This window comes from Taudactylus pleione, unplaced genomic scaffold (assembly GCF_031769625.1).
Source record: "Taudactylus pleione unplaced genomic scaffold, aTauple2 ptg002751l, whole genome shotgun sequence".
NCBI classification, from domain to species: domain Eukaryota; kingdom Metazoa; phylum Chordata; class Amphibia; order Anura; family Myobatrachidae; genus Taudactylus; species Taudactylus pleione.
Genome location: NW_028287126.1, coordinates 1790021 through 1806949, shown reverse-complemented (window position 1 = coordinate 1806949; position 16929 = coordinate 1790021). Strand labels below are relative to the sequence as shown.

The following is a 16929-nucleotide window of genomic DNA, read 5'->3' as shown; positions in this document are numbered from 1 at the left end:
TTTATGGCCTACTGGGAAATTTTGACGATCAACCCAGCAAAAGAGGAAGGGGCAAACCTGGTGGCCTGGTGGCGTTTTATTGATGATGTGTTTTTTATTTGGAAAGGGGACCCCACCCATCTTAATAATTTTTGTGACTTTTTAAACACTAATACTTTCAATATTAAATCAGGTAGTCTTTTTAGATTTGGTAATTTACATTGATGACGGTCATATTTGTACAAAAACGCATAAAAAAATGACCGATTCCAACTCCTATATTGCATCTAATAGTGAACATCATAATAGATGGTTGGAAAGCACACCACTCGGCCAATTTAAAAGCTTGAAAAGAAATTGCACTAAAGAATGCACTTTAAATGTACAAAATGATGAAATGACCGAAAGATTTAAAACAAAAGGTTATTCTGATTCTTTATTAACTGCTGCTAAACAACAGGTGACAGAAGTCAAGAGAGAAGATCTTTTAAAAGAAAAAATAAACACTTCAAAAAAGAAAAATAATTATGAATGGGCATTCATAACGAAATATGGTGCCCATCATAAACAAATTGAAAATATTATAAGAATAAATTGGAATATCTTAAAGAATGACCCCATATTGGGGGAAGTATTACCAATAAAACCAGTTTATATATACAAAAAGGCTTCTTCTCTTAAAGATAAATTAGTTAGGAGTACTCTTCCTGAAAAGAATCAAGTGAGAGAACAAAAGGCTTCCACCGATGTGGAAGCTGTTTAATGTGTAGAACCACAGCATCATCACATGGAAATACTAAAAAGATTATAGAGTTCACCATAAAAGGAAAATCACATAGAATGAAAGATTTTATCACGTGTCATTCGAGAAATGTTATATACGTTTTAGAATGCGCTTGTGGTTTATTTTATGTGGGGAGAACCACTAGAAATTTAAAAATACGTATGGCAGAACACATTTATAATATTAGAAAAGGACTAAATACTCATTCCTTTTCAGATCATTTTTCAAAAGTCCATAACAAAAATGAAAACCAAATAAAAAATTTTTTTGGTATCCAGCTTATTAAAACTAACTGGAGAACCAATGATACAGACAAGCGTTTAGCCACTAGTGAGATGAAGTGGATTTTCGATTTAGAAACTTTGTCTCCAAAAGGCTTAAATCTCAATTTTGAATTGAAGTGGTTTTTAGACTGAAACTGTTTTTATCCCGTATTTTGAATAGCATTTATAATTGTGATTATGTCTAACTCCGTTCTCCTTTTATCTCTCCCTTATTTATTTTTGATTTTTTATCTTTTTATCTTTCCCCTTTTATGGTTTTTACCTTATTTGGAGGATTAACAAGGAAATGTTCAGCTGGTTTCTAGGGATGGACAATGCCGAAATACACAGTACGGCATAGTTTTTCCAGCTGAACATAGAAAAATACATTGGAATTTGGAACCTGATTTCAATAGCAATGGGCAAATAGTTCCATACATCGCTGCCTATTTTGGGAATTTAGCCTACACCAAGATGGCCGCGACCGGAGCCCAAATATTTATCCCCTAGTGACCACTAGATGATCCGGAAGAGAGTTTCCCCGCTGATGAGTGGAACACACGTGACTTCCGGGTTTCTGAAGGAAGTCGGAGCAAGGTGGAATGCATGAAACTCCCAGCGAATACCGGAAGTGACGCGGCTGCCGCATCCATCGCCAGTACGCGGGAATTTCGGCACCAATCAGAGTTTGGACCTGGGTATAAAAAGGGTTAGCTACAAACTATAAGTCACCTTTGCTTGAAGAAGGATCCTTGAAGTGATCCGAAACACGTTGCAAAAAGGTGACTACTTGAAGACCGGGAGGGACGCATTTTGGGAACCCAATTACGTTTTTTGGACCTAACACACTATCTGCGGTGGTGCCGAGCTACTGAGGCCCGGGACCCATTGCTAAATTAGCACTTGCCCACCGCAGCACCTTGTTTGGGTGAGAAGCTTATTGTGGAACCCTTTTCTCCTCCATGTAACATTGTGCGTTTATTTTATGTTGTGTATAATTATGAATAAATTGATATAATATTATACTGTGGGGTAAGTTATTAACATATCCCGATTACTAAAAGGTGCTCTAATAGAGCAGGAAGTCCACTACTGACATCACGAGTGATGTCAGTAGGGCCTCCCACAAACGGCAGGCGTTCCTTCGGGAATGCCTCAATTTGTCCAGCCACCCCTCCTACCTGCCTACAAGACGGGGCGAGCTGTCGATCAACATCGACAGCCACCCCGTCTTGTAGCTAGCCCCGGAGCGAGTGAAGTTCTCACTCCAGGGCGAGCGCACGCCGTGCGTACGCAATGGCCCACCATCGACCCGCTTGCGAGCGCAATGCGCTCGCGAGTGGGCCTGAATCAGGCCCTAAATGCGAAAAATATAGCAAAACTGCTTCTTACATACTAACGATATTTATTGCAAAAAATGAACGTGTTTTTATTTGTATCTTGATACATATCCCGCTATCACTCTGATCTGGTTCAACTGCACCCCCTTCCTCCAGCTCTGTGCCACCCCAGCAGACTTTATACATCTGTACAAAGTACTTTATACATCTGGGATATGCGGTAAACCTCCCGAAAACTGCATTTTCGGGGGTTCTACCGCATTTCCTCGTAGGGTGCGGTGCAGGTTGACTGCGTCGGTGGGATACCAGTAAATGTGTTCGTTTCTTTTTTTATTTGAAACATAGTAACCCTAACTACACTCCGCAGAAGGTACCTGAAGGGGAGCCCATATTATCGATCACTTTACTTTGACACATTACAGGGATGAGATCCAGTCGGAGCCTCTTTCCCTGTATATGCATTTATATACATTCCGGAAATACATAATATGTTATTACTGCAATAAGGCACCGCTAAGAAATCATAAATATCAGATGTAAAACCCGATAATGAATAAATGGGTCGCCTAGTGACTTTTTTATTTGAAACATAGTAACCCTAACTACACTCCGCAGAAGGTACCTGAAGGGGAGCCCATATTATCGATCACTTTACTTTGACACATTACAGGGATGAGATCCAGTCGGAGCCTCTTTCCCTGTATATGCATTTATATACATTCCGGAAATACATAATATGTTATTACTGCAATAAGGCACCGCTAAGAAATCATAAATATCAGATGTAAAACCCAATAATGAATAAATGGGTCGCCTAGTGACTTGTGATGTAAGCCAGGCATTCATAGGAATATGGCATTGTTCAGTGAGCAACAAATCTGCACATTCACCGTCTACGATGTACAGAAACAAAGTATATCTTCATGTTCAGCTTTGTTATATTGAATTCTTTGACCCTGCGGCGCCATTCGCCAGTGGCAGGGGGTGGAGTGAAGCGACGGTTTCTCTTCAGCGAGATGTTCACAATCACCCAGATCCATCTCTCCGCTCCGGCCGTGGTGGGATTTCCAGCATCGGCCCAGCAGAGACCTCTTATCACTAAGAACGTGTGTGTACACTGCGTCATTTCATTGTTGGAGCAGCCTGATCTAAACCGGCCTGAAACCATCTATAATAGTGATTATCGTGTGGGCGGAACTCCTGGGCAAAATATACACAAAGGAGACGTTCAACAACAAAGAGCTTTCTTTTCTTCCTGAGGCTTAGGATGGGCGAGAGTGTCTGTGCATAGGCGAGCCTTCCCCCCAATTACCAAGTTTATCTAACTGTACATTTATTCCTTTGGACATTGTGTAAAATAAGTCACTGGAATGTGTGGCCCTGTACATTAGTCCTGGCACCTAGATGTGGCTCTGTACATTAATCCTGGCACCTAGATGTGGCTCTCTACATTAGTCCTGGCACCAGGTGTGGCTCTGTGCATTAGTTCTGGCACCAGGTGTGGCTCTGTGCATTAGTCCTGGCACCTAGATGTGGATCTGTAGATTAGTCCTGGCACCTAGATGTGGCTCTGTACATTAGTCCTGGCAACAGGTGTGGCTCTGTACATTAGTCCTGGCACCTAGATGTGGCTCTGTACATTAGTCCTAGCACCTAGATGTGGCTCTGTACATTAGTCCAGGCACCTAGATGTGACTCTGTACATTAGTCCTGGCACCTAGATGTGGCTCTGTACATTAGTCTTTGCACCTAGATGTGGCTCTGTTCATTAGTCCTGGCACCTAGATGTGGCTTTGTACATAAGTCCTGGCACCAGGTGCGGCTCTGTACATTAGTCCTGGTACTAGATGTGTGTCTGTACATTAGTCCTGGCACCGAGATGTGGCTCTGCACATTTCTAGATTTGACTCTGTACATTAGTCCTGGCACCTAGATGTGGCTCTGTACATAAGTCCTGGCACCTAGATGTGGCTCTGTACATGAGTCCTGGCACCTAGATGTGGCTCTGTACATTGGTCCTGGTATTAGATGTGTCTCTGTACATTATTCCTGGCACCTAGATGTGGCTCTGTACATTACTCTGGTACTAGATGTGACTCTGTACATTAGTCCTGGCACCTAGATGTGGCTCTGTACATTAGTCCTGGCACCTAGATGTGGCACTGTACATGAGTCCTGGTACTAGATGTGACTCTGTACATTAGTCCTGGCACCTAGATGTGGCTCTGTACATGAGTACTGGCACCTAGATGTGGCTCTGTACATTAGTCCTGGCTCCTAGATGTGGCTCTGTACATTAGTCCTGGTACTAGATGTGGCTCTGTACATTAGTCCTGGTACTAGATGTGGTTCTGTACATTAGTCCTGGCACCTAGATGTGGCTCTGTACATTAGTCATGGCACCTAGATGTGGCTCTTTACATTAGTCCTGACACCTAGGTGTGGCTCTGTACATTAGCCCTGACACCTAGATGTGGCTCTGTACATGAGTCGTGGCACCAGATGTGGCTATGTACATTAGTCCTGGCACCTAGATGCGGCTCTGTACATTAGTCCTGACACCAGATGTGGCTCTGTACATTAGTCCTGGCACCAGATATGACTCTGTACATTAGTCCTGGCACCTAGATGCGGCTCTGTACATGAGTCCTGGCACCTATATGCGGCTCTATACATTAGACCTGACACCAGATGTGGCTCTGTACATTAGTCCTGGCACCAGGTGTGGCTCTGTACAATAGTCCTGGCACCTAGATGTGGCTCTGTACATTAGTACAGGCACCTACATGTGGCTTTGCACATTATTCCTGGCACCAGGTGTGGCTCTGCACATTAGTCCTGACACCTAGATGTGGCTCTGTACATTAGCCCTGACACCTAAATGTGGCTCTGTACATGAGTCCTGGCACCTAGATGTGGCTCTGTACATGAGTCCTGGCACCTAGATGTGGCTCTGCACATGAGTCCTGGCACCTAGATGTGGCTCTGTACATTAGTCCTGGTACTAGATGGGTCTATGTACATTAGTCCTGGCACCTAGATATGGCTCTGTACATTAGTCCTGGCACCTAGATGTGGCACTGTACATTAGTCCTGGTACTAGATGTGACTCTGTACATGAGTCCTGGCACCTAGATGTGGCTCTGTAAAAGAGTCCTGGCACCTAGATGTGGCTCTGTACATGAGTCCAGGTACCTAGATGTGGCTCTGTACATGAGTCCTGGCACCTAGATGTGGCTCTGTACATGACTCCTGGCACCTAGATGTGGCTTTGTACATTAGTCCTGGCACCAGGTGCGGCTCTGTACATTAGTCCTGGTACCAGATGTGTCTCTGTACATTAGTCCTGGCACCTAGATGTGGCTCTGTACATTAGTCCTGGCACCAAGATGTGGCTCTGTTCATTAGTCCTGACACCTAGATGTGGCTCTGTACATTAGTCCTGACACCTAAATGTGGCTCTGTACATTAGCCCTGGCACATAGATGTGGCTCTGCACATGAGTCCTGACACCTAGATGTGGCTCTGTACATGTGTCCTGGCACCTAGATGTGGCTCTGTACATTAGTCATGGCACCTAGATGTGGCTCTGTACATTATCCCTGGCACCTAGATGTGGCCCTGTACATTAGTCCTGGCACTAGATGTGGCCCTGTACATTAGCCCCGGCACCTAGATGTGCCTCTGTACATTATCCCCGGCACCTAGATGTGGCTCTGTACATTAGCCCCGGCACCTAGATGTGGCTCTGTACATTAGCCCCGGCACCTAGATGTGGCTCTGTACATTAGTCCTGGCACCTAGATGTGACTCTGTGCATTAGTCCAGGCACCTAGATGTGGCTCTGTGCATGAGTCCTGGCACCTAGATGTGGCTCTGTGCATGAGTCCTGGCACCTAGATGTGGCTCTGTACATGAGTCCTGGCACCTAGATGTGGCTGTGTACATGAGTCCTGTTACTAGATGTGGCTCTGTACATGAGTCCTGGCACCTAGATGTGGCTCTGTACATGAGTCCTGGCACCTAGATGTGGCTCTGTACATGAGTACTGGTACTAGATGTGGCTCTGTACATGAGTCCTGGTACTAGATGTGGCTAAGCACATTAGTCCTGGTACTAGATGTGACTCTGTACATTACTCCTGGTACTAGACCTGGCTCTGTACATTAGTTCTGGTACTAGATGTGGCTCTGTAAATTAGCTCTGGCACCTAGATGTGACCCTGTGCATTTGTCCTGGCACCAGGTGTGGCCCTGTACATTAGTCCTGGCACCTAGATGCGGCTCTGTACATGAGTCCTGGCACCTATATGCGGCTCTATACATTAGACCTGACACCAGATGTGGCTCTGTACATTAGTCCTGGCACCAGGTGTGGCTCTGTACAATAGTCCTGGCACCTAGATGTGGCTCTGTACATTAGTACAGGCACCTACATGTGGCTTTGCACATTATTCCTGGCACCAGGTGTGGCTCTGCACATTAGTCCTGACACCTAGATGTGGCTCTGTACATTAGCCCTGACACCTAAATGTGGCTCTGTACATGAGTCCTGGCACCTAGATGTGGCTCTGTACATGAGTCCTGGCACCTAGATGTTGCTCTGCACATGAGTCCTGGCACCTAGATGTGGCTCTGTACATTAGTCCTGGTACTAGATGGGTCTATGTACATTAGTCCTGGCACCTAGATATGGCTCTGTACATTAGTCCTGGCACCTAGATGTGGCACTGTACATTAGTCCTGGTACTAGATGTGACTCTGTACATGAGTCCTGGCACCTAGATGTGGCTCTGTAAAAGAGTCCTGGCACCTAGATGTGGCTCTGTACATGAGTCCAGGTACCTAGATGTGGCTCTGTACATGAGTCCTGGCACCTAGATGTGGCTCTGTACATGACTCCTGGCACCTAGATGTGGCTTTGTACATTAGTCCTGGCACCAGGTGCGGCTCTGTACATTAGTCCTGGTACCAGATGTGTCTCTGTACATTAGTCCTGGCACCTAGATGTGGCTCTGTACATTAGTCCTGGCACCAAGATGTGGCTCTGTTCATTAGTCCTGACACCTAGATGTGGCTCTGTACATTAGTCCTGACACCTAAATGTGGCTCTGTACATTAGCCCTGGCACATAGATGTGGCTCTGCACATGAGTCCTGACACCTAGATGTGGCTCTGTACATGTGTCCTGGCACCTAGATGTGGCTCTGTACATTAGTCATGGCACCTAGATGTGGCTCTGTACATTATCCCTGGCACCTAGATGTGGCCCTGTACATTAGTCCTGGCACTAGATGTGGCCCTGTACATTAGCCCCGGCACCTAGATGTGCCTCTGTACATTATCCCCGGCACCTAGATGTGGCTCTGTACATTAGCCCCGGCACCTAGATGTGGCTCTGTACATTAGCCCCGGCACCTAGATGTGGCTCTGTACATTAGTCCTGGCACCTAGATGTGACTCTGTGCATTAGTCCAGGCACCTAGATGTGGCTCTGTGCATGAGTCCTGGCACCTAGATGTGGCTCTGTGCATGAGTCCTGGCACCTAGATGTGGCTCTGTACATGAGTCCTGGCACCTAGATGTGGCTGTGTACATGAGTCCTGTTACTAGATGTGGCTCTGTACATGAGTCCTGGCACCTAGATGTGGCTCTGTACATGAGTCCTGGCACCTAGATGTGGCTCTGTACATGAGTACTGGTACTAGATGTGGCTCTGTACATGAGTCCTGGTACTAGATGTGGCTAAGCACATTAGTCCTGGTACTAGATGTGACTCTGTACATTACTCCTGGTACTAGACCTGGCTCTGTACATTAGTTCTGGTACTAGATGTGGCTCTGTAAATTAGCTCTGGCACCTAGATGTGACCCTGTGCATTTGTCCTGGCACCAGGTGTGGCCCTGTACATTAGCCCTGGCACCAGATGTGGCCCTGTAATTTTGTCCTGGCACCTAGATGTGGCTCTGTACATTAGCCCTGGCACAAGGTGTGGCTCTGTACATTAGTCCTGGCACCTAGATGTGTCCCTGTACATTAGTCCTGGCACCTAGATGTGGCTCTGTTCAGTAGTCCTGGCACCTAGATGTAGCCCTGTACATTAGTTCTGGCACCTAGATGTGGCCCTGTACATTAGCCCTGGCACCAGATGTGGCCCTGTACATTAGCCCTGGCACCAGATGTGGCCCTGTACATTAGTCCTGGCACCAGATGTGGCCCTGTACATTAGTCCTGGCACCTAGATGTGGCCATGTACATTAGTCCTGGCACCAGGTGTGGCCCTGTACATTAGTCATGGTACTAGATGTGGCTCTGTACATTAGTCCTGGCACCTAGATGTGGCTCTGTACATTAGTCCTGGCACCAGATGTGGTCCTGTACATTAGCCCTGGCACCTAGATGCGGCTCTGTACATTAGCCCTGGCACCTCGATTCTGCTCTGTACATTAGCCCTGGCACCTAGATGTGGCTCTGTACATTAGTCCTGGCACCAGGTGTGGCTCTGTGCATTAGTTCTGGCACCAAGTGTGGCTCTGTGCATTAGTCCTGGCACCTAGATGTGGATCTGTAGATTAGGCCTGGCACCTAGATGTGGCTCTGTGCATTAGTCCTGGCTCCAGGTGTGGCTCTGTACATTAGTCCTGGCACCTAGATGTGGCTCTGTACATTAGTCCAGGCACCTAGATGTGACTCTGTACATTAGTCCTGGCACCTAGATGTGGCTCTGTACATTAGTCCTGGCACCAGATGTGGCTCTGTACATTAGTCCTGGCACCTAGATATGGCTCTGAACATTAGCCCTGGCACCTAGATGTTGCTCTGTACATTAGTCCTGACACCTAGATGTGGCTCAGTACATTAGTCCTGACACCTAGATGTGGCTCTGTACATTAGCGCTGGCACCTAGATGGTGCTCTGTACATTAGCCCCGGCACCTAGATGTGGCTCTGTACATTATTCCTGGCACCTAGATGTGGCTCTGTACATTAGTCCTGGCACCTAGATGTGGCTCTGTACATGAGTCCTGGCACCTAGATGTGGCTCTGTACATTAGTCTTTGCACCTAGATGTGGCTCTGTTCATTAGTCCTGGTACTAGATGTGGCTCTGTACATTAGTCCTGGCACCTAGATGTGGCTTTGTACATAAGTCCTGGCACCAGGTGCGGCTCTGTACATTTGTCCTGGTACTAGATGTGTGTCTGTACATTAGTCCTGGCACCTAGATGTGGCTCTGCTCATTTCTAGATTTGACTCTGTACATTAGTCCTGGCACCTAGATGTGGCTCTGTACATTAGTCCTGGCACCTAGATGTGGCTCTGTACATTGGTCCTGGTACTAGATGTGTCTCTGTACATTATTCCTGGCACGTAGATGTGGCTCTGTACATTACTCTGGTACTAGATGTGACTCTGTACATTAGTCCTGGCACCTAGATGTGGCTCTGTACATTAGTCCTGGCACCTAGATGTGGCACTGTACATGAGTCCTGGTACTAGATGTGACTCTGTACATGAGTCCTGGCACCTAGATGTGGCTCTGTACATGAGTACTGGCACCTAGATGTGGCTCTGTACATTAGTCCTGGCTCCTAGATGTGGCTCTGTACATTAGTCCTGGTACTAGATGTGGCTCTGTACATGAGTCCTGGCACCTAGATGTGGCTCTGTACATTAGTCCTGGTACTAGATGTGGCCCTGTACATTAGCCCTGGCACCAGATGTGGCTTTGTACATTTGTCCTGGCACCAGGTGTGGCTCTGTACATTAGTCCTGGTACTAGAAGTGTCTCTGTACATTAGTCCTGGCACAAGATGTGGTTCTGTACATTAGCCCTAGCACCTAGATGTGGCTCTGTACATTAGTCATTGCACCTTGATGTGGCTCTTTACATTAGTCCTGACACCTAGGTGTGGCTCTGTACATTAGTCCTGACACCTAAATGTGGCTCTGTACATTAGCCCTGGCACATAGATGTGGCTCTGTACATGAGTCCTGACACCTAGATGTGGCTCTGTACATTAGCCCTGGCACCTAGATGCGGCTCTCTACATTAGTCCTGACACCAGATGTGGCTCTGTACATTAGTCCTGGCACCAGATATGACTCTGTACATTAGTCCTGGTACTAGACCTGGCTCTGTACATTAGTTCTGGTACTAGACCTGGCTCTGTACATTAGTTCTGGCACCTAGATGTGGCTCTGTGCATTTGTCCTGGCACCAGGTGTGGCCCTGTACATTAGCCCTGGCACCAGATGTGGCCCTGTACTTTTGTCCTGGCACCTAGATGTGGCTCTGTATATTAGCCCTGGCACAAGGTGTGGCTCTGTACATTAGTCCAGGCACCTAGATGTGGCTCTGTTCATTAGTCCTGGCACCTAGATGTGGCACTGTTCAGTAGTCCTGGCACCTAGATGTGGCCCTGTACATTAGTTCTGGCACCTAGATGTGGTCCTGTACATTAGCCCTGGCACCAGATGTGGCCCTGTACATTAGCCCTGGCACCAGATGTGGCCCTGTACATTAGTCCTGGCACCAGATGTGGCCCTGTACATTAGTCCTGGCACCTAGATGTGGCCGTGTACATTAGTCCTGGCACCAGGTGTGGCCCTGTACATTAGTCATGGTACTAGATGTGGTCCTGTACATTAGCCCTGACACCTAGATGCGGCTCTGTACATTAGCCCTGGCACCTCGATTCTGCTCTGTACATTAGCACTGGCTCCTAGATGTGGCTCTGTACATTAGTCCTGGCACCTAGATGTGGCTCTGTACATTAGTCCTGACACCTAGATGTGGCTCTGTACATTAGCCCTGACACCTAAATGTGGCTCTGTACATGAGTCCAGGCACCTAGATGGGTCTATGTACATTAGTCCTGGCACCTAGATGTGGCTCTGTACATTAGTCCTGGCACCTAGATGTGGCACTGTTCATTAGTCCTGGTACTAGATGTGACTCTGTACATTATTCCTGGCACCTAGATGTGGCTCTGTACATGAGTCCTGGCACCTAGATGTGGCTCTGTACTTGAGTCCTGGCACCTAGATGTGGCTCTGTACATGAGTCCTGGCACCTAGATGTGGCTTTGTACATTAGTCCTGGCACCAGGTGCGGCTCTGTACATTAGTCCTGGTACCACATGTGTCTCTGTACATTAGTCCTGGCACCAGATGTCGTTCTGTACATTAGTCCTGGCACCTAGATGTGGCTCTGTACATTAGTCCTGGCACCAAGATGTGGCTCTGCACATGAGTCCTGACACCTAGATGTGGCTCTGTACATGTGTCCTGGCACCTAGATGTGGCTCTGTACATTAGTCATGGCACCTAGATGTGGCTCTGTACATGAGTCCTGGCACCTAGATGTGGCTCTGTACATGAGTCCTGGCACCTAGATGTGGCTGTGTACATGAGTCCTGGCACCTAGATGTGGCTCTGTACATGAGTACTGGTACTAGATGTGGCTCTGTACATGAGTCTTGGTACTAGATGTGGCTAAGCACATTAGTCCTGGTACTAGATGTGACTCTGTACATTACTCCTGGTACTAGACCTGGCTCTGTACATTAGTTCTGGTTCTAGATGTGGCTCTGTAAATTAGCTCTGGCACCTAGATGTGGCCCTGTGCATTTGTCCTGGCACCAGGTGTGGCCCTGTACATTAGCCCTGGCACCAGATGTGGCCCTGTACATTAGCCCTGGCACCAGATGTGGCCCTGTACATTAGTCCTGGCACCAGATGTGGCCCTGTACATTAGTCCTGGCACCTAGATGTGGCCATGTACATTAGTCCTGGCACCAGGTGTGGTCCTGTACATTAGCCCTGGCACCTAGATGCGGCTCTGTACATTAGCCCTGGCACCTCGATTCTGCTCTGTACATTAGCCCTGGCACCAAGATGTGGCTCTGTACATTAGTCCTGGCACCTAGATGTGGTCCTGTACATGAGTCCTGGCACCTAGATGTGGCTCTGTACATGAGTCCTGGCACCTAGATGTGGCTCTGTACATGAGTCCTGGTACTAGATGTGGCTCTGTACCTTAGCCCTGGCACCAGATGTGGCTCTGTACATTAGTCCTGGCACCTAGATGTGGCTTTGTACATTAGTCCTGGCACCAGATGCGGCTCTGTACATTAATCCTGGTACCAGATGTGTCTCTGTACATTAGTCCTGGCACCAGATGTCGTTCTGTACATTTGTCCTGGCACCAGGTGTGGCCCTGTACATTAGCCCTGGCACCAGATGTGGCCCTGTACTTTTGTCCTGGCACGTAGATGTGGCTCTGTACATTAGCCCTGGCACAAGGTGTGGCTCTGTACATTAGTCCTGGCACCTAGATGTGGCCCTGTACATTAGTCCTGGCACCTAGATGTGGCTCTGTTCAGTAGTCCTGACACCTAGATGTGGCTCTGTACAATAGTCCTGGCACCTAGATGTGGCCCTGTACATTAGCCCTGGCACCAGATGTGGCCCTGTACATTAGCCCTGGCACCAGATGTGGCCCTGTACATTAGTCCTGGCACCAGATGTGGCCCTGTACATTAGTCCTGGCACCTAGATGTGGCCGTGTACATTAGTCCTGGCACCAGGTGTGGCCCTGTACATTAGTCATGGTACTAGATGTTGGTCTGTACATTAGTCCTTGCACCTAGATGTGGCTCTTTACATTAGTCCTGGCACCAGATGTGGTCCTGTACATTAGCCCTGGCACCTAGATGCGGCTCTGTACATTAGCCCTGGCACCTTGATGTGGCTCTGTACATTAGTCCTGGCACCTAGATGTGGCTCTGTACATTAGTTCTGGTACTAGATGTGGCCCTGTACATTAGCCCTGGTACCTAGATGTGGCTCTGTACATTAGTCCTGGTACTAGATGTGGCTCTATACATTATTCCTGGCACCTAGATGTGGCTCTGTACATTAGTCATGGCACCTAGATATGGCTCTGTACATTAGTCCTGGTACTAGATGTGGCTCTGTACATTAGTCCTGGCACCTAGATGTGGCTCTGTACATTAGTCCTGGTACTTGATGTGGCTCTGTATATTAGTCCTGGCACCTAGATGTGGCTCTGTATATTAGTCCTGGTACCTAGATGTGGCTCTGTACATTAGGCCTGGCACCTTGATGTGGCTCTGTACATTTGTCCTGGCACCTAGTCCTAGATGTGGCTCTGTACATTTGTCCTGGCACCTAGTCCTAGATGTGTCTCTGTACATTAGTCCTGGCACCTAGATGTGGCTCTGTATATTAGTCCTGGCACCTAGTCCTTGATGTGGCTCTGTACATTAGTCCTGGCACCTAGTCCTAGATGTGGCTCTGTACATTAGTCCTGGCACCTAGATATGGCTCTGTACATTAGCCCTGGCACCTAGATGTGGTTCTATACATTATGTAATTCAACTTACATTTATATTTAGTGGTAATATAATATTCAGCCTTGGAGGATTCACAGTATGTAAAATATATAAACAAGTGGAATGAGTGTACAATTGCTGTGAGTTGTGTGACACTTGTATCTCAGTAACAGTGAAAGTAGAATTTTATTCCCATTCAATTACAAACCAGCCCCAGTTATCCTGCTAATAAGAAATATTGTGTATTGTGTAGATGCCGCCATCTGTGTTTTGTTTTCGTGCATCGGAGAAGGGAAAGGTGCAGTCACCGGTGGCCATTTACTAACAACGCAGGCGTAGAAATTACAGTGAACCATATCAACCAATCAGACGCTTGCTTTAATTGTCTAACTTGTACTAGACAAACTACTTGCTGATTGGTTGCTGTGGCTCAGTACAAGTATGCTATTAAAGAGCCCCCATTGCATTTGTGTTGATGGCCCTTTCATATACATTTCCTTATATACAATCAGTATTGCTGTGATAGTCAGGAGTGAGCTGCAGCCCCTCAGCACTGGGTAAGAGGGTATATGACCACTTCTATCTGCAGTGCTGACACTGCCTGTAACAGTCCTATAGTGCTGGGCTCCCATTTATGGAGAGTAAGGGACCACTTCTATCTGCAGTGCTGACACTGCCTGTAACAGTCCTATATTGCTGGGCTCCCATTTATGGAGAGTAAGGGACCACTTCTATCTGCAGTGCTGACACTACCTGTAACAGTCCTATAGTGCTGGGCTCCCATTTATGGAGAGTAAGGGACCACTTATATCTGCAGTGCTGACACTACCTGTAACAGTCCTATAGTGCTGGGCTCCCATTTATGGAGAGTAAGGGACCAGGTGTGTATAGCGGAAGTGCTGACACTGCCTGTAACAGTCCTATAGTGCTGGGCTCCCATTTATGGAGAGTAAGGGACCAGGTGTGTATAGCGGAAGTGCTGACACTGCCTGTAACAGTCCTATAGTGCTGGGCTCCCATTTATGGAGAGTAAGGGACCAGGTGTGTATAGCGGAAGTGCTGACACTGCCTGTAACAGTCCTATAGTGCTGGGCTCCCATTTATGGAGAGTAAGGGACCAGGTGTGTATAGCGGAAGTGTCACAATGAGTTTGGATCTATCTTCTCAGCTCCGGAGATACTCTCCTATTTTCAGCTCTATTCTCTATGGGTTAAGTTCGGAAACCCACTAGTGCTCCTTAGATCGCAGAGATTGGGCACCACCCCTACATTCATATATATATATATATATATATATATATATATACATAACATACACACACATATATACATATATACTCACACACATATATCCAGTGTATACACACACACACATATATATATATATATATATACACACACACATATATATATATACATATACACACACACACATATATATATATATATATATATATATATACACACACATATATATATATATATATACACACATATATATATATATATACATATATACTCACACAAAAATATCCAGTGTATACACACACACATGTATAGAGAATATATACACACACACATACAGATATATATACACACACATATATACACACACATATATACACACACAGACATATATGTGGACCTGTACATATATATACATACACATATACAGTATATATACACACATATATGTGGCCCTGTATAAACATCTATGCACACATACACACATATATATATATATATATATAGACACACACATATACACATACACAGCAGCTCTGTTTACAACACTAATGAGAGATGTCTTAGTGACATTGTTTTCTGTAGGTATGCATTATACTGTAGATGTACATTATACTGTAGGTATGCATTATAGGTGTGCATTATACTGTAGGTATGCATTATAGGTGTGCATTATACTGTAGGTGTACATTATAGGTGTGCATTATACTGTAGGTATGCATTATAGGTGGGCATTATACTGTAGGTGTACATTATAGGTGTGCATTATACTGTAGGTATGCATTATAGGTGGGCATTATACTGTAGGTGTGCATTATACTGTAGGTATGCATTATACTGTAGGTGTGCATTATACTGTAGGTGTGCATTATAGGTGTGCATTATACTGTAGGTGTACATTATAGGTGTGCATTATACTGTAGGTATGCATTATAGGTGGGCATTATACTGTAGGTGTGCATTATACTGTAGGTATGCATTATACTGTAGGTATGCATTATAGATGTACATTATACTGTAGGTGTACATTATAGGTGTGCATTATACTGTAGGTATGCATTATAGGTGGGCATTATACTGTAGGTGTGCATTATACTGTAGGTATGCATTCTAGGTGTGCATTATACTGTAGGTGTACATTATAGGTGTGCATTATACTGTAGATGTACATTATACTGTAGGTGTACATTATACTGTAGGTGTACATTATAGGTGTGCATTATACTGTAGGTGTACATTATAGGTGTGCATTATACTGTAGGTATGCATTATAGGTGTGCATTATACTGTAGGTGTGCATTATACTGTAGGTATGCATTATAGGTGTGCATTATACTGTAGGTGTACATTATAGGTGTGCATTATACTGTAGGTATGCATTATAGGTGTGCATTATACTGTAGGTGTGCATTATACTGTAGATGTGCATTATAGGTGTGCATTATACTGTAGGTGTACATTCTAGGTGTGCATTATACTGTAGGTATGCATTATACTGTAGGTGTACATTATAGGTGTGCATTATACTGTAGGTGTACATTATAGGTGTGCATTATACTGTAGGTATGCATTATAGGTGGGCATTATACTGTAGGTGTGCATTATACTGTAGGTATGCATTCTAGGTGTGCATTATACTGTAGGTGTACATTATAGGTGTGCATTATACTGTAGGTATGCATTATAGGTGGGCATTATACTGTAGGTATGCATTATACTGTAGGTTTGCATTCTAAGTGTGCATTATACTGTAGGTGTACATTATAGGTGTGCATTATACTGTAGGTGTGCATTATACTGTAGGTGTGCATTATACTGTAGGTATGCATTATAGGTGTGCATTATACTGTAGGTGTGCATTATAGGTGTGCATTATACTGTAGGTGTACATTATAGGTGTGCATTATACTGTAGGTATGCATTATAGGTGTGCATTATACTGTAGATGTACATTATAGGTGT

The 16929-nt window shown here is 45.7% G+C and overlaps 1 protein-coding gene across 1 annotated transcript in view; it reads right to left on the bottom strand.

Annotated features, from left to right (window-relative positions):
• HTR6 (5-hydroxytryptamine receptor 6) overlaps nt 1–16929 on the bottom strand; it is a 49530-nt gene that overhangs the window by 30926 nt on the left and 1675 nt on the right. The window lies entirely within an intron of this gene.